Consider the following 25,655-nt stretch of genomic DNA (forward strand, 5'->3'; position numbering starts at 1 on the left):
GGTATTACTACTTTTTTGTTATAACTGCTCAGTCATTTGCTTATAATTGCTCTTTTTTTTTTGCAGAAAAGGTGCCATTAGTGTATTTGTAGGTTATATGCAAGTGATTCAAATTTCAGAGCCCATATTATCTCTCAGGATCAGAAAACAACATGAACAGAGTGTGAAATACAAGCCCTTTTCTCACACAAAGATGCCAATCTGAATAGGACCTTTTTGCATATGCAGTTTTAATCTTTACTTATAAAAAAATCAATAGTTGTCAAGTAAAAATGTCACTCTTGACTCAGGTTAGAAACCAGCAGTGTATTTTCCCTGTTACATAAAATCATCAGTACAGTTTTTCTTAGCAATTACTTTTGTATTTCCTACCTTTTCCTTCAGAATATTGCAAATGGGCAGTCAAAACTCTTTGGCGATATGCCTACAATAATGTTTAATCCCCACAGTTAAACAGGAGAACATGGATTTAGTAGCTCCCACATGTTTCTGTAGCTTTGTGAAAGGTCTATAATCTAGTTGAAGTGATTTGGTATTTGCTCTGTATCATTATAAAATAAGAAAAATTCTGCAGTATTCTTTCTTTTAATCAAGTCTCTTTTAATGCCCCAGTCCTCCATATTAATTCCCAAGTGAAGAAATACCATATTCCTGTACTCTAGACACATGTTCATTAATGCAGACATATAAGTTTTTACATACAGAAACCCTACTCATACCCCAAATAGTGTTTTGGTCTTCTATATTCTTGTATTAGTATTAATAGTGGAAATATAAATGCTTTCACCAATTTTACCAATAAACTTAAAAGTTCTTACATAAAAAGAATGATCAGAAAAGTATCTATTTAAAGAGCATAGGTTAGATTAAAAATTGCAAAATTACGTTTTAAAAAGTTTTGATCCCTTTCTTACTGATGCAGGGATGACTTAATTTTGTGATTAATGTAGAACTCTCTCTGGGCAAAACTGTGGTATTTTAGAAGTATATCCTGTATATATTTTGTACATTTTTTTAAAAGAAAAGCTACAAAAGTGACAGCTAAAGATACACATATGTTCTGGTTTCTCTGCAATGTCTTTTCCTTGTAGTTTTGAAAAGACTGAAGCAATTCTTAGACAAGTATGCACCATGACAAAAATATTGGAAGTTTCTATTGAACTAAAAAGGCCCCTATTAGAGTTCACAGATCCTTCAGAAAATGCCATTGAAAGTAGGGGCTTAAAAAAGAGATTAATTCTGAAACTACATATTCTTTTCAAATGTGGCCACTGTGGTACCTGCATGCTTTAATTTAGGTATGACAAGAAAACAAATTATTTGAGGCATGAGGAGAAGTATGGAGTGGAGAAACAGCTGGTCTTGTGCCACAGTGGATTGTATTAAAAAAACAGCTGAAACTGGGTTCAGGAATGAATAAAGGATGAAAACTAAGCATGTTACCAAGGTGACATACTTCATCTTGGTGGCACAGGTGTACTATTATTGAAACATCCTAATTCAAATAACCTATGGTGCGCTATTGCTCAAAAGACAACTTGTTTTCTCTGCTTGAAAGACACCAAATTGCTGTAATTGCTAACAGAAATAATGCAAGCAGCAGAAAAGGATGTATGTTTTGCAGAATAAGGAATTAGGATAGGGACGAGAAAGAAGTTATAAAACCTAATAACATTTTTGATGTTTTCCTCTTAATGAAGATTACGAACTATTCAGCTAACATTGTACTTCTATGTAATTACATTGCTTATTGTAAAACAATGCTTAGGAAGTCCTTAACGCTAAGGAATCAGCTTCAAGTGGGAGAGTATTTTCAGAGCAGCATAAGGCGCTAGTAGTATGGATTACCTGAAGAAAGAGAGACCAGCAGTTATTATCTGGAAGGCAGAGGCTTTCTTCCAGAGTTGTGAGGTTGGACATAGGCAGTGGGAGACTTCTGTTCCAAAAAAGAGAGCCCAGGGCTCTATTCCAGCTGATTAACACATGACAGCAATCTCTACTCTCTTGTTTATAATTGTATTTTTAAAATTTAGCTGTTGCATTCCATTAGCACAAGAACTTTGTTAAGCATAAATACATGGTTAAGTAGGGGCTCTAGCTTTTGTATACCCAAGGAAATAATAATCAGACAGATGATACGAGATCAGAATTGATGGATGTTCCTTCCTTGACTATTTCCAGTTTCCCTCCTTTTCTCTCTTTGTCAGTATTTAATGAAAGTGTTTCAGGCCTCAAACTTACTAAGGTAACATCTAATACTATCACACAGAACATGACAATGTTTGGGGTAAGTATAGGTTACAAGGCATTCTGTGAATGATGACCTTCCTCAAGGCATCCAGAATGGATCTTTGCACTCACATTCCTGCCATATGAGTCACAAAATACTATCTAGACGTGATCGACTGATATGCAGATTATTTTTCTATTGGTCATAAAAGTGAGCAGATTGCAGATGGAAGAAACAATCCAGAGAGAAATATTGAGAAGTTCTCTTGATGTAGCATTTCTGAAGTTAACACAGTTTTCATTTGAAATGCCTTAAAATCAGCAAAGTGAGGTTTTTTTTTTTGTGGTTTGACCTATATATTTACCTCTTCAGTATGCCTAAGTTTTTTGGCAGATTGGAAAGGAATGAAAAGGGATACAGAATACACAAATTTATCTGAGTCTCACTTTATCAATGCTAATGACATTTCACTTCTTCCCTTTAGATCTGAATTTGTCTTTTGTAATCTAGATCCATTTTAGCACTTAAAGATAGAAAAAAAGAATATTTTCAGTTGAAAAATATTTACCACATCTCCTGCTGACTCAACCCAGGGAAGGGCACTGCCCTTTCTCCTACAGTAGACATGGTGCTTCAGGAACAGTCAAGTATCCTGGTGAGATGATGAGTTTCCAAACAGCAGTCTCCATCAGCCAGCCAAAGCAGCTAGCCAGAGTCCAGATATTAAAGTAAATAGAAGTATTGGGGGAAAAAAAAAAAAAAAAGGAGGGGAAGCTAGATTGGACCTAAAAAGCAGCATTAATAATGCATAAGAGGGAAAATACACACAGGGAAATTTCTTCAGAGCCAAGCTATATTGCCTAGTGACAGATTCATTGTTACAAATAGGGCAGGATTTCCCTCCTGCCCCGGAAGGTCATAGTTTAAGTTTTTGCTGCAATCTGAAGTAGCACTATGTCCATATTTCCCCACATCAACTAAGAATATTAATACTGGGAACAGGGAAGGCTTGTGGCAGTCGAAAAAACGAAACACAAGTTCAGCTGTTGTGGAAAAAAAAAAAGTCTCTGGCTACGACTGGGATGAAACTGGAAATGCAATTCCTGGAAATCTTGGGAATCTTCTGGAGTGCAGTGTTTTCAAAGACTGTCTAACCATAAACCAATACTGTTTAAGTTACTACGCTGAATAAAGACACAGGTACCCCTCTCAGGCTGCACAAATGCAATGTTGTTGAAGGCTGTACACAAAAAGCACATACTCAGAGCAGCATAACTAGAAATGTATGCATTTAAAATTGCTAGAGTAGCTGTACACATGAAACAGTTTTGGGAAAGAAGTGAGGCTAGCACTCTAAATCCTGGTTCAGAGGATCACGCTTAGCCCTGCTCTTATGCCGACTATACTCTGCATGCAGCTTTGCACAAAGATTACTTAAAAATCACTTAAATCACTTAAAAATTAGTACTCGCCTCTTTTACAGCCTTCTTTTACAACAGTCAATTACCTTGTGAATTACAAGTAGCAATTATGATTGGAAGTATTAATATACCATAAGTATGGTTATTTCTGTTGCTATGCACACACTAAAATGCAAGCATGCTTTTGTCACTTTTCTGGGACACTCATAATTATTCACCACTCCTCTGGCCATGCAGTATCCAAACAGAAGCTTTGTAAAATGGGAGATGTGGAAGCTACATTTAAAGCTTCATTAGTGTAATCTTAGAACTGAATTAAACCAATAATGCTTTAAATGCATTTTTTTTTTCAACTGTAGACTGAAAAAAAAGTGTTCTGAAGGTTTTGCAGCTCTCAAAACTCATGAAAAGTGTTCTCAGCAGACCTCAGCATCAAGAGTATAGTGGTTTTAGTGTTTTTAATCTCCAAGCAATTTCTCAGTGTCTAGAAGTATAAACTTGATCAGGAGATGAGTAATTCTTTAGATGCTGAAATCTGTTGGGACTATGTTGAGCCTTAACAATTAAAAATAATTCTTCTGGTGGATGTCCAGAAACAAGCTGGATCCTGAGTCAGTATTGCCTTTATGAATAGCACAGCATATTAAAAGTACTCATTTTTAATACAAAGCAATAAACTGCATCTTTTCCCTAACAACTAATTTTCTATAGATTTACACTTGAGATCCCTGGATGAAACCCTTCTGTAATCAGTATAACAATACACAAACAGAAAAGCTCAACACTTCTTTCCCCTAAAGCTCAGCAGCAAGAAACACTAAAGTTGCACATGAAGCACTAATAATACTTCTCTATGGTTACATCAGATTTAACATTGCTGCATAGGTCAACTTGGAGCATCACAATGACCAAGTACAAGCTTATAGTATCAAAGGTCATGCAAAACTGTCCCTGCATTGAGAGCTATTTTGTCCTCCTTGTTTATTAATGCTGATCTATCTATACTAATGGATTTAGCTTGTAGGGGGCTGGGGAAAGAATGAGAGTCACTATATCTCAGCTTCCATTCTTCATTAATATTAATATAATCTTCAGCTATAGCATACTGGTATGGTACTCGCTAAGAACTTACAGGACAAAGAGCTCCAGTGCTTAACAGGCACGTGTATTCGTTCTGAGAATCAAATACACTCCATAATATGTTATTATTCTGAATTATTAACTGTGGCCTTATATGTTAACAAAGAACTTTGTTTCAGTAACATCTCTTCAGACTACATGGTCTGAAAGTGACAACATAAGGTTGGATGTTTACTACATGAAAAATAAGTTTATTTTAAAAACCGCTGGTAAATTTAAAACAAAAAGAAAATATGTTTATATATCAGTAATGCAGTCTCTATGTTTAAAAAGTTTCCAGTTTGTTTACTATGAGTTTATTTACATAAATGCTGCAAAATCAACCAAAAGTCCCACAAGAAGTCCCATTAAAAGCAGTAGAAGTATATACATCTGTCAGGAAAATCTGTGCAGATAAGCATCTCAGACTGAATTCTTACTTTTGTAAATCAGGGGGATCTTTGCATATGCAGTGCTCTGCATTCCTGTCACTACAGCTAGGTAATTGAATTTACTAGCCAAACCCCTTGAATGTTCTCACAGAAATTCCCAAAGCAGGAATGGTAGTTCATCATATAATTCCCACTGTAAATCCATATAAATTATGTGTTTAAATGTTAGATGTACTTTTGGACACCCCCCAGCCCCCCTAAAAAACCAACCCCAAACCCCCAAAAACTTTTTCCATAAATGTCTATTAATTAAAAAAAGCAGCACTCGGTTATCTCATACATCTCAGTAACTCTACATTAATAGACAATACACTCCAAAAGCTACTTCTCAACCCCAGTAACTGCATATAGGCAATTTTGAAGAAGAGCAGCACTCTAGGGATAACAAAAGTGCTGGAGAAAAAAAAAGGGGGAGGGAGGAGAAAAATGTGAAAATATTTTAATTAAAAAAAAAGAGATGCCATTTGCTGAGATACACTGAATGGTATAATAACATGGAAATAACATGATATCTGGATGGAAACCCACCAAAAGCAACCTGACATTGCACGCAAAATGTGTTCTATTAAAAGAGAAAAGTAATATAATACGTAAAAAGGAAATTGACATATCAAACTCATTGCACTCCTCAATATTACAGCAGTGGTCCTGGATAGTCTTTTTCTAAAAAAGAAAAGTTCCAATGCTGAGAAAAATTAAGACAAGACTGAATGTTTAATTTTGGAGAACAAAAAGGTGCCCAAAAGCAAGTTAGAAAATTAATAAACAGAATTCATAATTTGCTATAACTTGATTTTCATATATAATGGTGAAATAGATTTCCTCTGTTAGAATATAGTAATTTAAAAGAATTTTGATCTCTGTTTACTTGGTTCTAGCTATGCTAAAATTGTCTATTTACCTACTAGGAATTTGGGCCTATCTCTAGTTTGTTGTGTAATTTTCTTATTTTAATTCCATCTTTTATCTGAACACACATAGAAGTTGCATATTTAAATTGCTACTTGTTTCACTGTTTCTTGCTGACAACAAAAATTCTTATTTTAACTCATGTTGAATACATTCAATATTCTTATATGAGAAAGCCTAAGTTGATGATAATAATGTCTAGAAACTTTGGTAAAATTTTAACAAGTCCATGCATTTTAGAAATTCCTATTGCAGAACAGATAAAAAAGGAAAACCTGAATATGTAAAAGAGGAACAGCTTTTAATACCACATACAACAATGCAATATATGTGTAGAAAATAAACACTTCATATGAATTAGCATTCCAATGTTTTGTAAACTAAAGTAATATATGCTTTTCATTATTTTAGTAAAATTAAAGAATGGGTTTACAGCAGTATCTTTAAAATTTCATATTGTTCAAGCATGTTTAGGCATGGCAAATCATTTCAGCATGATGAATGCCTATGCAGCAATCAGAGATACTTACAGATACTGCAATACTTCTTAAATTCAAAGCTAAGAGAAACAGATACTCTCATTTTTATGTAAGCCATTATTAGAATTTACTCATAAGAAATCTGACATACTATGTCCTATTGCTTTAATATAAGCTATATATTAGATTTTTTTTTCTTTCTGTATTATGTGGGATTCACAGAAGGAAAAGCAATTGCATAACATGGTGAAAGCACAAAGATTTATAGCATACATGCCAGTGAGGGTGAAGTGAAAGGATTTTTGACCTACACTAGGACAATCTAAAGGAAAAAGTAGTAACTTAAAAGACTGAAAAATCCCACAAAAATATCTACAAATATCTTCTGCAAAATGTTTTTAAAAGTAGTGACTATTTTTACTTGACAGCCATGTAAGGAATTTTGAGCTTTGGAGCTTAGTCCTTCATTGCATCAGTCCAGCTTTACATCAGTATAACTGCATTGATTTCGCTGGAATTTTCACCAGTGCTGAACTTAACAGAGGCAGATCAGGACTATAAGATACGTGGCATTCATCACCAAGGGTGAGTAGCTTACCGCTAAAGTGAAGGGAATTTGATTACCTGTTACAGACGCTGGAATTTCAGAAAGCACTTCAGAGCCATAACATGTAATTCCTTCTTTCTCATTCCTTAAAAACAATGCCTTGCATTCAGATTGAAAGAAAAAAACCCTCCAGAATGATCATTCTCTGGAATAATTCTCCATGCTTTTATAGTATACTAGCGATTTAAAAGTTACTCTAGGTTTGGTCATCTTCTTAGACTGTAATGGGCTTTCTAAGCTGGTCTGTGCTCCCAGAGACTTTTATCTTCCATTCACTTTTGTTTGAGGGGATTTTATCTATCTAAAGAGGGAAAATATATTAAAATGTCTCAATTTTAAATGAAGGTGGTTTTGCATTTACAAGAAGTAAACCTCTGCTTATCTCCCTAAACCTGGTTTCAAGCTACCCACAAATGCCAAAGTATGCTATTTATAGTGTAGGGTGTTTATTTTTTGTTTATTTGTCTATTTGGTGGTGGTGTGTGTGTGTGTGAACAGCAGCATCAAAATTAGCAGTTTGTTAATACACAGAAAAATTATTTATTTCAAATACATATATTACATTTGATAGAGTTTAAAATGGAGAAATATTAAAGTAACAAATATTTTGGGGAAAAAAAAGGTAATGCTTTGTGTTTCTTTGTCAGTAAGTCTTAATGTTAAACTAGTCATCAGGGAGGAAACTTAAGAATGATTGCTATGAATTTTAGAAGCTCCCCTTTTACAGAAGCCAAACTGACATAATTTCTTGACTCTAATCTTGATGTCAACAATAAACAATCAATGATGTCCTTTCTTTTTGGTAGACAAACACTTAGAAGTATTAAATAGGACAGGACAGGTCCTCTCATTTCATAAAATAATTATTTCTCTAAGGGTGGTAAAAAAAATTCCATTTGTACATTTGCTTTTCTCTTTTGGCAAGCATTTAGAAACAAATGTGTGACACCGTATTTCTCTCTGAAAAGCAACTATTTTTCTAAGTAATGGTTGGGGACAAGAATGCATTCTCAAGGTGAAATAAAAGATGAAACTTCCTATGAGATATACATCCAATTTTGAACATCATTGGAATGCCATCTTGATATTTTATTACAGTCACACCACCACTTGTTTTTTTCCCCTTAGAGCTGAAAACTGCCTCTTTCTTCTGTCATCATCAATAACTTTCCTTATGCATTTGTGTGTTAGGTGACACAGATGACTCCTCTATGGTGCTTGACTTTTCCCAGGAAAAGGTATTCAAATGGTGGTTCTGTCTTCTGTGGTTATCCAAAGGATTGAGCACTATCCCACGTGATTTTCTTCATTTCAAGGAAGCAAAGCCAGTAAATGCATAAACCCAAAACCTCTCAAAATTGCAAAAAATTTCTGCTGTTCACTATCCAGAAGTTCTCTTGAAACAGTCCCATGTGCTGCTGGAAACAAGAACGCTACTGCATGTTCATGCTGTTATCTGACTACTGAATCAAATTTCTCATAGATACTCAAAGATCTGCCTATTGTTTTCAAATACAAATTACTATGCCATAAGCTGAAACCACACAAAGTTTCTTTAACCATCGTATTTTCAATAAACCTTGAATCTGTAGGAGGTATTGTGGGAAATGTGCCAGTTACATTAGTGAAGTATTTTTATCTCTTTATTTTAAATTCAAAGAAAAATAATTGAAAGATTATTCTAGTAAGATAGCACAGAAACTCAGAAAACACGATCTTAAATGTTGTCTTACTATAAAATCGAGACATGTAAAAGGATCTTCGTGGAGTAGCGTAATGGTACATAACCCATTAATATGCCTTTTGCAATTTTAAGGGATATCAGCATACCTAAAATACACATCTATGGACATATACATATTGCATTCTACTTTACCATCTCTAGCATCACACCCCCCCCCCCCCCCAATTCTGTAAAGCAGGAGAAATGGATACATTTTATCCACGTATTCTAGTTGGGACAATACTGATTTTTTAAGTTACAAATATGAAGGATATAAACAAGCACCAACACAAAACTCATCTCATCATTGAGTATAACTATTCAGAATATTGCACATTAGTAAATAATTTATCCTTTGATCTTGTTCATTGGCTTTTTACCTGATTCATGGTAAACCTGTCAACTGCTATGTGTCTAAGAAAATACTATCATATGCATTCACTAGTATAACAAGACAGACTGAAATGAGTAGTTTTAGATAATTTAATTAGGTTATAGGGGTTTTAATATAATTCAGTAAGTATGTGAACTTTTAACTTGTGTTAACTCAATTTCCTCATGCTTTCATTTACCATTTGTTGGGGACATTACAGTGATTAGCCAAAGCCCTTCCAGCTCTTAATGTTCTCAATAAATTCTGATTTAAATTGACTGTCACTTTCTCACTATAATAAAGTAGGTATTTGACATCTCAGAAGGAACCAGACTACTGTCTATTACATTTTCTTGAAGAAAACTTTTCTAGTTCCATGAAATCAAGAGAAGCATGGTTATACTAAAGATTGCAATGAGTAGCCACAGCAGGTATGGCGGCTGGACAAGTACATGCTCAGACAGTTTCACAGTTCTGATTCTTTTGGGAATTAAAATGATGCTGCGGACCTTTTGTTTGACAAGCTGAATAACACTATATTCATATTTAATTGTTTTGTTACCAAGTTATTAGCAGTGTCTGAACTCCCTGAGAAAAAAACAAATATCTAGCTTGTCAGCAATATATACCCACTGTGCTGAGATTCAAATGCAACAGCAGTGTTCTTTTTCTATTAGGTTCAAAGATTAGTGTGGGCCAAGTGCCTCAAAAGCCAATCTGCTAAACTGCAAAATGGCACACTAAAAATTCTGCAAATTTATGTATAAAAATTCTTTGAAGGCTTTCCTGTCTGTTTTTTTTTCTTTTTATATTCAAGCAATTCTAAGATATATTCATAACTTATTTGGTCAAGTAAAGATCAGGAATGACATATGGGATAGAAAAAGAGGAGATTCATAGCCCTAAGTGTCTCAGTTCCTTATAATACTATATATTCACATCACAGACATGTATCTTGCAAACATCTGTATTTTGCAATCATGGCCTACGCAGTGCTCAAAATGCATAGGCAAATAATAGTGTGCTAGAGTAGCATTTTTTTTGGAGAACAAATTCTGCCTCATATGAACTCTGCATACTGGATTTTTTTTCCCCCACCATGGCATTTTTCTTCTTTCTATTTTGGCTTCCTCTCTCTAGACTTCCTTGAGCTCTAGCACATCTTCATCAGGTTTTCCCCATATTTCATCACTTGTGACCCTTGTAATTAATCTCTGATTTATTCTTCAAGACAACACATTTTGAAAAGTGACAGTCTCCTGTCCATCCTTCCTGTTAACTAGATCTGCTTGGTAATTCCAACTTAAAATTTTCCAAGTCTCTTGCTCTGGGTTCTCCATGGATTCAGATGAAGAACATAGCTCTCCCTTGGAACAAATCCTTCCTCTACATTTTATATTGCCTTATTTATTTAGATATTAACCAAGAGTCACAAAAATAGGAGCCTCCAGTTAAATGTCTGTATTCATGCTCAGGTTCTTAGGACCCTAGTGTTCTAAAATACTGATCTCAATGGGAAATCTTGTGTTAAGCACTTTCAAATATCAGCTCTACTATAAGGGGCTTGAATATGGATTTAGATCCTAAACTCAGGTTGCTATTTTATTTTTAATTTTGCCCTGACCTAGTTTTACCTCTTAATATTTTTTCTTGAAACGGTACTTTTACTTTGGCAATTTCTGAATCATTCTTATACCATTATCCATTCCCCATTGAAAAAAAAATACCCCCCCGCCCTCCCACAAAAAATGTTTTTATAGTCAGTATTTTTATAGTTCTGTGCTTATTTGTTTTTATGTCAGCCATTTTTCTTTCACACCAGTACAAAAGGAGCTGCCTTCTGACATCTATCTTCTTTCATTCTTAGCTTTATCAACAACAAAACTTGTAATATTCTATATGAGTAAAATGCAATAAAAAGAAATGGTCTTGTATTGTGTCTTATTTTCCTTTTCCTATAGTTCATTGCATCATACAGCTCTAAACAAAACCAGTATTTATCCAAAGATTTTGTTATTAGGTAGCTGAAATCTCACAGAATAATTATACAAAGAAGGAAAACACTGTTTTACATTAGACTTGTAAAATAAATTCACAACTGACTTAATTTGCACGTATATTTTCATAGTAGTAAACTTCTCTTTGGGAACATACAGGTCTTCTAACTATCTGCCTGCTGTATTATTGCAATAGAGCAAAGAAGAGTTAGACACTGTAAATGCTTCAGAATGTTGTACTTATGTATTGAAGTATTTAGCACAAGAAGGAAGTAAGTAGACAGAGGAGATTTACCTGCAAATGCAAAGAAGGAATTACATTAATGTGAGCTGGCTGCCTAGCTGGGATTTTTTTATTTGTATTGGAACTTTCATTCTGATAGGATTCTCAGGCCCAGACCACATATAACTTTTTTTTTTTTTTTTTTTTTTTTTACATTAGGTCAAATTTTGGATGTGTTAAAGTTTGACAGTGGCCCTTAAGCTTTCTTATTGACCTTATTTATTTATTTTATTTAAATCCTCCAGGATTAGCCAGAGAGCAGAATTTTTACTTGCTATATATTTTTAATGGAACTCTGGAAAATCACTTTTAAAATTGCTTTGAAACAGGATAAATGCATCACATTTAAAATTGTTAATTGCATTAATGCACTTAACCTACTGCTTATTCTGCTTTTCCATTTTCCATCATGGTCAGTTCTTTAATTTCTATTGTATGCAGAAATAAATTTGCCTATCAATAAATCCCATATTTTCATTCTCAGAACATGCACTGCAGTAGAAGAGGACTCAGAGTTGCTTCTTTGGCCAATAGTCTGTCATTTGTTTACCTGGGTGGTCCATTTTATCTCCAACTCTGAGTATAATTTTCCATAACCTGATCTACTTTTAAAGGATGAAAATTACTTTTCATGTAAACCAAGAAAGCAATAAAGTATGTAACATCTGGAAAATGATTCAAAAGAAGTTAGTTCCCTAGAGGTATACCTCCCACAATTTTCCAACAATCAATGACAAGAGGATAATGGGAAAGAGATGGGAGGCTTTCTGTTCCTGGTGACCCCAAAGTCTGGAGTCTGCCCAAGAACACCTTAATAATTATAGGGATTCAGAATCATTTCCAAGGACAGAGTTCTGATGCAAAGACACCAGCACTGATCAGTGTGGAGGACACAGGACTTACCTTACAGTGGGAACTAGGTATGAGGCTTTGTGAAAAAACAACAACCAGCAAAGAAAAAACCTACATACCCAGTAAGTGGAAATGTCATACTTCAGCTTGGATGACATGAAGTCCATGAGTACAATGTTTATCAAAGAGGCAAGTGCTATTCCTGCACAAATGAAAAACTAAATTATTTAATCCTAAGAGGTATCAAGTTTTGCATCAATAAGAACTCAACACCTTTCCTGGTTATATGCAAGCAGAAATATATAATTAGAGCTATTAGAAACAGTAGAGAAAATTACAACCATGCATGAGATGAAGGATATGCTTGAAATACTGCTGCATACAAATCTGACCCATCTTTCACTGTGAAAATATTGTTAATAGAGTATACCTGCCAAGTCTACAGCGATTTCTGTATCAAGCAAAACGATAACAGCACTGAACAGTGCTATCCCTGAGCTTGTGAACAACACTGTCAAACAACTGCCCTTTCCTTTATAGCTTCCAGTGGGGTTTGAATGGGTATTTTATATATATATATATATATATATATATATGTTATATATATTAGATAGAGTATACACCTTCTTAGGTATTTTGAGGCAAATCTTGATGAGAAATCTACCAGAAAGCAATTATATAAGTGTAACACACGTTCCTTAAAAGTAGAGTGCAGTTTACTGTGTAACAATACCAATCTGCCTGTGAACAAGAAGGGAGGGAGAGAACAAGCTCCTTCCTCAGGTTATAAGGAAACCAAGTTTCTTTCAAAAATTCAAGTCATTTTGTCATGTCTGCACAATACCTATGACATGGGAAGGGAACTATGATCTATCAGGTCAGTTTCAAGACAGCTCCATCTTGTATTTCAAAAAATGATGGACTTTCTATTACAATACTCTAATATATTTGTATATCTATCTGGCTTCTGCTATGCTTCCTGTTACCCTCCTGACATTTCAAGAGTTCTCTGCCAGATCTTACAAATGCTCTCCACTAAAAATAACTGCTGACATTTGCAAGTGGCATGCACTAATCAGATTCAGAATAGGATTTTTTACATATGCCTATTTGTATTTTATATTTTTTGTAAACCTTGGCTCTGGTTGTTAAAAAAAAATAATAATGGTGTCAAATACATTCCATAGCTACATTAAAACAAACAAGTTAAGCTATTATAACTCAAGTATTTTGACACTAACATATTATGTGGTGTTTTGGGTTGCCTTTTTTTTTTTTTTTAATTATTTAAATAATCACTTGCCTATCCAGTTTTCAGTGAGTGAAGGCAATGGCAGCCTGCCTCATTATGTGAGCAACTGAATCCCTAAAGGAGAGAATCATGCACACTGAGTAACACAAAAATGGCTCCTCCTGAAAGATGGCCTCACCTCTCCAAAGGGGAATAGAGGCTTACAAATTAATTTACTGCATTCATCATTTAAACTTCACCCTAGGGCTTCAGAAGCCCCTCACTTCTAGTTGTTTCATGTACGCAGAGCTACAATGCTGCTATAGGAGTTCTGTCCGTAACTGCCTGTGGCTTTAACCAATGGCTACACCCAGGAACTGCGAAGAGTGTTTTCCCATTAAACCCAAATTTGTTTCAGTTTGGCTTGGATCTTTTTGTCTTACACTATCATGGAATAAACTTTTTTTTTTTTAAATGGTTTTTAAAGGGTATGGCTGCTAATCAGTCACTAGGAGGCTGAGGCCTGTGCCCACCATGAATAAAATTCCAGTTGGTTTGCACCCAGAAGTGTGAATTTTCATGCATTCTCCTGGTGGACCCTGGCCCTTCAAATCAGAGATGTGAAGTCTTTGCTAGCCATAGTGCCCAGTTTGTACCTTATTTACCTGCCATGGAGGAGAAAGAGGAATTGTTCATATCACTGGTTTACTGAAGACACTACGCATTTGCTGTGGGATTGTACGGTGGGAGTCCTGTAACTCCCTGCACAGACCCCAGTTAATGCTTGGTACATTAAGTTAATAAACTTCTGACCTGCTGTTCAAACCCATCTCTGTTTTCATCTCAGTCTTCTGTATATCTTAATGTTGCAGTCACAAATATTATAAACAAGACTCACAAATATGGTATGTAAAAACTTAAACACTGAAATTAAAAAATCATGAAGATGTTTCTATAAATGTTTGAACAAACCTGCATACCATTTGGAAAAAGAAGAGCTACATTCCCCCACACCACCCCCCCCGCCAAAAAAAAAAAAAAAAGACCTTTTAATTCTCCTTTAATCACAGGGTGAAACTCAGAAACCTGAGGTCATATAACCAGACCAATACTAAGGTGAACAGGGAAGACATCCAGTGTCATCGGACAGGAAAATTCCTGCTCTAGGTAATACAAGGATGCCACAAGCTGTCAGACTCTGGTGGGGTACATTGGGTCAATGATACAATGACTAGTCTGTTTAAGTAATAACTGATTGTCCCTCTTAGCCCAGAGGGAGAGGCAGTGTACATGAACTACAGGTTACTTATGAGAAAGATATAAATATTTAGCCCGTTATGCTGGTTCTCACATGGCTCCACCACTGCTGTGGCATCTGACTGTCTGACTGATATTCTACTGAAACCATATGATTTTTAGTACATAATAATGATAAAGGTGTTTTCTCCCCCCCCCCCCCCCTTTTTAAACCAGGCAACTATAAAACACATGAAAAAGGAATGTCTACATTCATTGCATTCTTCTGATAAAAATTTTCTTTTTACTACATTAAACAAAAAACCCCCTTATTATTACCTTTATCTTAAGTTAGAGTTCCTCAATCCTAGTATCTCATTCACTGCAGAACACACATCAATTACCAACTGAGGTTCTGAAAAGTGAATGAGTTAGCACATTCTCAAACAGAGATATTTTCCCAGGTGATTCATACACCTTACTCAGTTTCCTCTTCCCTAAATTTAGGATACAGACCTTCCATCCAAGCTATGCTCCTTTAAGAGAAAAGATACAGCCTGCTCAATCATGTAAATAAGATGTCTTATTGCTGTCTGTTATTTGCAAGTGTTAAGGACTACCATAAAAAAAGAAATCTGTCACAAAGAGTTAAGCTGGAGGTGAAAATTTTCATGTAGTCTGGAACATAAGAGACACCATTTCATTTTTGTATCAGATACTGTCTGTTCTGTATCAACAAAGTTTCATATAAATGTGGCTAAAATGCAAAGCACTTTCAGTTGACTTCAAACTGGAAGAATCTTCTTGATGGAGCTTATCTCAAAATCATTTGAGGTCCAAAGTGTCTATGCAAAACCATTAATCTCGGAATGTGTCTAAACACTATCCTGGAGACAGGCTGCAATTTACGGTTCTCTGTGACAGGCAAATCACTGGTAGAGCCCTGTCATTTAACCCCAATGATTTCTTCGGTAGGCATGGAAAGAAAGGTTTTCGTATTGCCCTGTCATAGAAGGGCTACAGAATATGTCAACACTGTATAACTTTACATAAAAATTAAAGCAATGTGCAGGTATTTCAGTCATGAAAAAAGATCAGCAAGGTGGACTTTCAGAACAGTGTCATTGATAAAAACTTGCTGTTCTAAAACTTGATAAAGTATAAAGAGAGCTTTTGCATTTTTAGGGGCAAATATATGGGAAAAATATGTTTTTCTTGTGCATCAGGTTTTTGCTCTACATACTTTAAATGTAAGATGGAGCTCTCTAGTTTTATATAAGCCCACAGTATGGTTTCAATCTCCACTTACCTAATGGTGCATGTTTGCTAGCAGTAGAGGACACCAGAGCAATGGTCATGCTAATCTGTCCAATACACACAAATCTTGTCAAAATTCTGAAGGGTCCAGCTGGCTAAAATTTGGATCATGCTTATTTAAAGAGGACACTCTCATTGGATTTACAGTTTAAGTGCCTCTATGTTTAATATGTGTTTCACTGTCACAAATCAAATTCTATGTAACCTAGAGCCCACCTTAAAGTTTACAGGTATTTCCAACATGTTTCCTATACATGTTTTTAAATTGCCTTCATGCACAGCTATTTACAACCTGTTTAGTAAAACACAATAAGCCAAACTGATATTTGTTTAACTTTTTTGCACCTGGTACATTACATTTTCATTTGAAAAATTCGTATCAGGATACATAACTGAGAAGTCATATTCCACACCTGCCATCACTGCAACCTTTTCTGTGCAGTGTGCAAAGTAATTATCTTCACATTATGTAGAGCTCTGTAAAACTGTGTTCCTGGAACATTAGCTAACAGATATCACTGCTGGGTGATGGGAAAAAATGAATGCCAGAGAGACATGGAGTTGTCCCAAGATCATCTGGTGCTTCCTAAATTTACTTCCTCTGATCTTCCTACAGAAAGACTTTAATCAGTTTTGAGGCATATCTGGGAAAGTTATGGGATTGTATTTTCCTTGCAGATGAGAACTGGCAGTGACTTACCAATAAAGGAAACTCAGGGGAAAAAAAGAAGGCATTCCTGTATGCTCAGGAAACTGGGCAGCCTGGCCTCAAGAGTGGCTGTAGTTACAGCCAACCCAAAGAGACATAGTGAATGTGTCCTAAAAACCATGCACGCCTCACACAAGTAGAAACTGGTGAAAGGATCAAGGAATAAAGCAAGGCAATGGAAGGAAGAAGAATAGAAGAGATCTTTAGCTATACTCCTCAATGCCTGCAACTTTCAACTGTATGTTTTGATTTTTCTTCTTTACTACCCACAGACATTCACAATCAGAGAGCCAGCCATCAACTCATCATCACCTGCATTTGCTGTATCAACACCCTAGAAAATCCTACTGGACTACAAGATTCACTGCCTTCTACTCAAGTCTGGTCAGATGCTAATAAAAATTAAATCATTCTAAGACTTCTTCATATTTAAACAAATGAAGTGTTGCCCAGGTGCTCACAAATGCCAGTATGGTTTGATTCAATCTCTGCCAATTCCATATTTCTCTTGTATGTCGGGGGACATATAAGGGAGCTCCTATTAGTAATGATTTATGGAAACTCCCCAAAATTGATGAACTCTGCCCCAATTATGAGTGTAAAAACAGACAAAGGACTTTATCCAAAACCCATGAAAGCAACAATGGCACCATTGGGGGGACTGGAGTCAATGTGTTTGAATGCCGTATCTGTGTTTGGTAGACAGAGCAAACTATTTGAAGGCAGACTAGATAAGGAATAACATACATTTTCTAGGCACATTTCTAAACTGCAGTGGCAGTGATAAACACATAAAACCCCTCTGATTATTAATTCATTTACATCTGCTCATTCAATATTAGTTATCCTTGATGAATGATGATAGTGTATTTTATACTGGTTTTGAGGTACGTTAGGCTATCAATTACTAACTTAGATAATCATAAAGATAGCTAACTACTAACTTAAAAAATAATAATCATCAGCATTGTGCAGCAGGCAGGGCATAAATACCCTTAAATCAGAACAATATTATTACCTTTACATTTGTAAACAATCAGTTTTCATAAAACACTGCATAGCGCCGTGCCATGTTCAGTGAGCTTTGTACATTGTACATGAGTCATGTAAAACCAACTCGTCACACTGTGCCAGAAAATCAATCGTTTCTTCAAAAATTGAGAGCTGAAGCTTGCGTGTTAAAGGGACTGATAGCCCTTGTTAAATGACATGGCTTACAGAAGGTAGCTATTAGCATTTCTGTGCACTGGTTTAATCCAGATACCTCAACTTTGATTATCAACACCTCCACATATACCAATTCTGAGCCTTCCCTATGAAAAAGCACTTACTTAGTTTTGCTGAACTCTGACAAGAGTGTGTACTGATTCACTGATCTGGACAAATGCCCACTGAGGCCAGGGCCTCTAAATTCTTTTAATTTGGGGTTTGTAGCCTGTAACTCCTGAGTTCTATCCTTCCATTTTCCACAGCTTCAGGTTTTCTGTGTGCATGAAATTCCCTACCATAACCTTAAATTATTCTGTCCTTCTGGTGCTCACTGACAGTCTCTGAGGCTTGGGCTTTATTCTCCTTCAGGGTTCACTCTTCTTCTAAATACTCATCATCCATTGCATTCTATAAAGAGAGTTCCCAGCAGTAGTTTTTAAAATAAAAGATAAAATGTTCAGTATCTGAACATTTAAGGCTCTAGTGTCAGTACCTGGAATGCCTCCTGTTGACAATGATGGTTATCACTGGGGGCAACTGAAATCTGTTCATTCTGAACTGTCTTCAGAAATCAGCCTTATCTGATTGTTCTTTCAGATCAAAAGAAATAGGAAGACAAAGTAAGCTGTGCATATTCTTTCACTCTGCACTTTGTTGTTAAAAAAGGAGGAATCCCACTAGGACCCATAAACCACTTTTAGATATCACTAATCTTTGCCATGGATTTCTATTTTTTCCATTTATTGCCAGCTGACTTATTAGATTTTGATATTTTAATGACATAGCGCAGCACTGTTAGGAATTATTGTGAAAAACATATAACAAAATCCAGATAGACAAAAGAGCATTTATTGCTTGAAGGGAAATGACATGTAATTCTCAGCATTTACATCTGAGATTAGACCTGTTCTTCCACATGATAGATACGTACTTAGTAATAGGAATACTAGTGAAATCTCAAAAAATCACACCTGGATCTCCTGGACTCAGGCACAGTTACCATATCTTTTAGATATTTGTGGAAGGTAGCTTGCATTGCCTTTTACATCAGGTTCAGTCTCAGTGACTAAATACGTAACTACCTTTGTCAACTGTGTAGCAAGCAGACTAGAGGAATATAATCCTTCAATTTTATTATTTTTTTTTTTTAAACGGCATAGTTAACATTGTTGCTGACAAAGGGGATGTGAAATAGTATGTATCAAAGTTTCACTGAAAAAAACAAATTGGAATTGGACTGCGTATGGCACACCTCAGGCCTCACATTCAGCTTCATGTGCTGGAGTTGCAATTTTTGGAGACTTTCCCAAAACTTCGTAGGACCCTGTTAAGGATCCCTACTTCTATATAGACAGCATCACCCATGTGACTGATAGTAAGTAAATAAATGAAGCATATATTTTACACTGTTTTATAGTCTCTGAGACAAGTATTATCAAGTGAATTAAAATTTTAACATGGAGCCTGCATCTTACATGTTTTTTTCCCATTAAAAGTCAAGCAGGTCAATGACCATCTTACTTACACCCATAAAGCTTCCATTCACCTTTCTTCTTGTCTTACTATAATGTTAAAATGAGTTTTGTGAAGAAGATAATTTGTACAGTAGCCCCAAGCGTACTGAGCCACTGCACAGCCTCTTCTTGCTATCTGTCAGATGCTGGAGAAAAGGATATGGATGACAACTGAACCTGAGACCAGTTTGCCATCAACTCAGAAGCATAGCGTGCATGAAAATATCCCTTTCTATCGCTATTAACTGAAGGAAATGTCTCAAACTTCAAATGTCTTCAAAACCTCATCAGAGTAGGCCCGGAGGTGTGGCAGGTGCACCTGCCCTGATAAAGACCAAAACTTCTGGACCGTTGAAAGGAAGGAGTTCTAGAAGCTGCGGTTTGGGGGTCAAGCCGCCCAGCTGCGTGGGAACTGTGGTCACATACACACCTCGGTTGAGGGATAGGAAAAGCAAGGCCCTCTGGTCGACAGACAAGGCCCTCAGCCAATGAAAAGCCTCGGTCAAGAGAAGTTTCTAGACTGCTGACCATATATGACCACAGATCAGATTCGACTAGGGTATAAATGGAGTCCTGCCGGAGGGCAAATTGAGTCAGTCCTCCTCAGAGCAGCGGGTCTGCAGTCGGGGACTCTCCCCTTAGGTTGGGATGCTGCCTAAGGAAACTCCTTGAGGTTCAGAGCCCTCACCTTATTGGGTGAGTGATTGCGCATTTTGGGTCATTGTTCTAAAGCTTAGGAATTCTTAAGTCAGCTGTGTAGTATTAGTTCTGTTTGACAGACACCAGAACCTGTAGTTTACTAATGTCTGTCTGAGTGCTAAACAATTTTGATTAGAATAAATCTTATTTTGAGTACCTGCCTTGTCTATTTTGAGACATTCCATGACAGAAGGTCAAATCTCAGTTTCAGGAAACTTCACCCCTTCCTACAGAGATCGTGAAACTCTACCTCAAACCAGCAAAACCTCAAATGTTTCTTATTTTACACAAAACATGCAGAAATCACAATTTTTAAACACAAAGGCAGAATGCTGGGCAGGGGGGGAAGAGCTCTTTGTTCTTTTAGCAAAAATTCTCACTGACAAATTGAGTTATACTAGCTTCTGGTTCACCTTGAAGTACGAACTTTAGGTTTTCTTGATTTCTATGCTTCCTGACTTATCTCCCTCGGGCTGTTCAGGTTAGATGGATTCAGTAGACTAAATATAAAAATCACAGTACAGAATCTACCACAAATTAGCCTTAAAAAGTAGTTCAAAGAACCATAACAAACTATAAGAAAGGGGTTTTAGCCTCTTGAAGGGAAATAACAAAATGCTTTTCAGAACAATAATTCAGTGGCTCAAAAATAACTGAGCATCTTAAAATAACAGGGCTGCAATACTTGTGGCAACTCAAAGCATCAGCTGGACTACTTTTAGACACGTTACTACCATGCTGCAAAATTGAAACTGACTGTCAACATTATTTAACATTTTGCTTAAGAAGGCAACAAAATCTTCAATTTTTTTCCTTCTCTTTTGGCATGCAAGTGATAAACAGTATGAAGAAAAGAAACTGGGGGGGGGGGGGGGGAAAGGGGGGAGACATTAAAGGAAAAGTCCCTGGTCTTTTTTACCTAATGCACTACTCAAAACACCCACCCCCTAATTAGTTCAACTGTACTCATAATATCTGACAAAACCCAACTTCTATTTCATTGTAAACAGTTTTCCTGAAAAAAAGAACTTGGTTTTCTACATAGAAAGTAAACATCACTATTCTACTATCCAGTTAGTATAAATTTTTGTACAGACCAGCAATGATAGTATCTTCTAGAGTTTATTACCCGGGATATTTACTTTCTGATCCTTGATTGAACAACTTCTCTGTTAATATCAACAAGCTGTAGAACTAAAACCAAGTTTTGCCAAACAGTAAAGGGTCCTAAAAGACAGTGCTGAATATCATGGATTGTACCAATGTAGCACCTCCCTAGGCACAGTGTTTCTCCCATTGCTCTGTACTCCGAAAGTGAATCCATGATTTTGCCTGTTATCTCTGCAAATGCTCTAAAGGACAGAAAGAAACGGTTCCTAAGGACAAAGGCAAGTTTTCATGTTTTCAGATAAAAAAATGATTATAGAATCATTTAGGTTGGAAAAGATCTTTAAGATCATTAAGTCCAGCCGTTGACCTAACACTACCAAGTCAACTACTAAACTAAGCGCCACGTCTACAATGTATGTATTTCCCAGAACACTTCATACTGAGTCACTTGACGAGCTGTAAGTATTAGGTCAGCCCTGCCTAGATGAAACAGAGTACAAACTATAGCTACCGTCTCTTGCTTGTGGCTATGCCAGGAGGTTGTGCTGAGGCTCAAGAGTAAGGGCTAATTTCCACTTTCTGCTGGAGTCCCAAGAGGTTCCAGATCTTGCTCATGTGGCAAAATAGGAATGTGTTTTAGCAGTCACTTTCCACCTGGGACCATCTGAGCTTTACAAGGAGGCATCTCTTCACTTTATTCTGCTATTAAAGAGGTTAAGTTAGATATGCTCAGGAACTGCTTAATAGCCTGACAAAATTGAGCTCATTACTGATCAAACAGCTCTGGCCACTTCTGATTAAAAGTGTAATGTTGATTGTGATGATAACAGACTAAAATTTAACAGCTTTAATATCTTCATTGGCTTGAGAGGTTGAATTCATAAATTAATACATCTCAAGGAGAGGATTTTAAACAGGGCCTGTATACTGGGGGTACACCAAATTCCTGGTGACTAAGAATGTCAGAGACAGAGAAATTTCCCTTGATAAGCATAGCAGAAAATTGTGGAATTTTATCAGGAGAGGAGAATCCTGGCCCTAATCCATTCTTCCAGAACTATTTACACAAAGCACTGGGCTGAATCATGATCCTTCCTCCTTATGCCATTCTGTGGCTGGTCTTTAGGGCTACTGCTCAGAAGCAAGACACGGGGTTTTGAAAATGACCTAGAAACAGAATTTTTTCCACTTTCAAGGAAACTGTTTTCTAAAGACAGGAACTAGCACCATCACTAACCCTATCCTTGGATTTTGAATGGAAAGAGTGAGAAGTAGTCTGTACAGAAAGGCAGTGAAGTCCAGGAATTCAGGCCCGTGACTCCCAGGTTAACTTGATTTGTAGCTCAGGACTTCAGAGGGGGACCTCAGCTTTGATGGCAGAGAATGTTCAAACTCATCTCCACCACTGCCTACTGGTGGCTAAGGTATTTTTTTTTTTTAGAAATAATTTCTCAGATTTACAACTAATGTGCAAAACAGTGTAATTTTGTGGAAAGATACTGGAGGTGTCTGCAAGTATAAAAACATCCATCCAATAATGCAGGTCTCCATAACTGACTGACTGATTGCCATGAGAAGACAACAATTCAATGACTGAGTACAATACCTTTTTATTCTATTGAGGACAACTTGAAAAAATATTTCCACTGGCATGCCTCTCTACAGCTCATAAATATAGGTAGCCTGACAAAGATTTGATAGTAATGTGGAGGAATCATACCAGTATTTAAACAGTAATCATAGAGATGCATTAACTGTAAAAAAAACCCAAACCACAAACCACAAACAAAAAAACCCACCACCACCATCCTCAAATAAAATGTGTGTAGTACCAGGGAGGTGGGCCTACTATCAGCTGGGAATTCAGCTCTGATTCCTATATCAACAATGCAAGGGCTCAAGATGCTGTGACATTTAGTGCATAGACAGAGTCAAGTTACAACAGAAGAGACTAAGTCACTGTAATCGCTATCTACTAAATGAAAAATTCTGTGGATGTCCAAAAATATACACAACACAGCTGAAGCCATAAGCTCTTTGTATTGGGGTGAGAACATTGCAGTCTTACTGACACTCAACACTCTTATGTACATTGTCATGAAAGAAAAAGAAAAAAAGCAAAAAAGAAAAAAAAGTTGTGACAATAATAACTTCTGCCCCAAAACTGTATAATCAGGACATCTATTAAATATAGAAACCTCTACCAAAACACCAACCTTTAACACAGTGTGCAACACCATTTGACTGTCATGAATACAAATTGAAGCAAAATGCTAGCATTTAAGCCACTGAAGAGCCGTTGAAAATAAATCATCATAAAAAAATGTAATGATAAAAATTGTGAGGAAAGACTTTCATCTACCACCAAAATTAATGTTTTGAACAGGGCTATTGATTTAAGCTTATTGTTTACAGTAGTAAATAGTCATAAGATAATGGTCTGGAAGAACAGGGATTTAAAAATATTTAAAAATTTCTTTCAGTGAATACCCTCTTGATACCAGGACCATTTGGGTTTTTTATAGCTATAGTTGAGATCTACTGAGGACTTAACACTGTTGCAAACTGTTGACAACTGTAGGAAAACAGACCTACCAAGAACAACTGTACAGGGCTTACTTAGTAAATGAAACAGACCTGGAAGTCATTATGGGGAATACCAAAAGAACCCCCAAGAACCACCAGATGCATCATCACAGGACTCCTACTGCACCTGCAGCAGGAGTACTGACTGGTTGGTCGCATCCTTCAGGACACACAATGTTTGAATAGCATACCAACATTGGGAGTAATTTCAAAACACTGCCTATTCATGGCTTCAGGTATACTGATGTAGAAGAAGAGAGGAGTTCAATTAACTGACTGCATTAAAAAAAAAAAAAAAAAAAGGAACAAATGAAAACACAGAATAACTGTATATATCTGGTGCTAGTTTTGTGTAAGAAAAATACAAACCATCTTCCATATGAATATTTGTGAGATCATGTATGTCAGCATTTACTTAGCACAACATGCCAGTCAGATGGAAGATATAAAGGTCCATTCTTATTCAGAGATCATAAAGAATTTTAAAAATTAGCTTTTGGAAATAAATGCCGAATGTACTTACTATTAAGATGTATGTCTGTATGAACATGAATAAGAACTGGGAAGATCTGTTACTGTATTCATTGATGTTGATTATTGCTGTCCTCACATGCTCTGAATTGTTCCCTTTACTGAGAAGGATTTGAGTACAGTAAGGTACGGGTGAATTAATGAAAGCTACAATAGTAGAAATTTAAATTTGTAAAATCAAACTGTTAGAATTACTGGCTTCCTTTGGCCTGTAATGGCTAAATGGGCAATGGAAGATAACATCTTACATTGGTTAGTTTTACAAGCACAAGCTAGCTTCAGCTTGTTAAGTCTTATCCAGGGATACATTTGTGTTTCTACGTAAAAGTATATTCAAACAGCAGCAGGTTCAGATATTACAAAAACAGCCTTTCTGTTTCTCTCTCATAGGGATACTACAAAACACACATTCATGTTGGCTATTTTACTTTAAATGCTTACTCCAGGGCAAAGGAGGAGCATCTTTCAAACAGCTGAAAAGAATTTGAAGAACTGTCCCTCTGCCCCAAGATCGACATGTTTTATTAGAGTAGCATTCATACATCCCTTCCAAAGTGGAAAACAGACTAAATTAAATGCTAAAAAAAAGCAAAGAAGTAGCAACACTGTATTTCAGTAGCATAGATATTGCCTTCATATGTCTGTTGCAACAAAGAGCCAACCAATAAATTGTTAGGTACTCAGCCTAATTTTTGAATACCAAAATTATATATACAACCTAGAATAAATGAGATGTACCTACAAATCCCTACAAGTACTTTTTTATTCTAAAATGAGCACCATATAATCTAATAGTTCTCAGTCACAAACTGCATTTGATTAAAACCAGAATAAATATAAGAACATATCTGTAAATGTATTTAAAACTAGCTTTATAAATGGTATTCTGGACATTTTTACTGCTTACTTCTCTTATGCCCATAACGAGGGCAAAGTAAGATTAACTTTTTTGATTTTGCTAGGAAAATCACATCCAGAATCTACAAAGCTTTTTCATTAAAAGCTGCTGTACCTACCAATGCAAGTCCTAAGCTATGTTCTGAAAAGAAAACCATAAAGAAGACTAAT

This window comes from Buteo buteo, chromosome 1 (genome assembly GCF_964188355.1).
Source record: "Buteo buteo chromosome 1, bButBut1.hap1.1, whole genome shotgun sequence".
Classification (NCBI taxonomy): domain Eukaryota; kingdom Metazoa; phylum Chordata; class Aves; order Accipitriformes; family Accipitridae; genus Buteo; species Buteo buteo.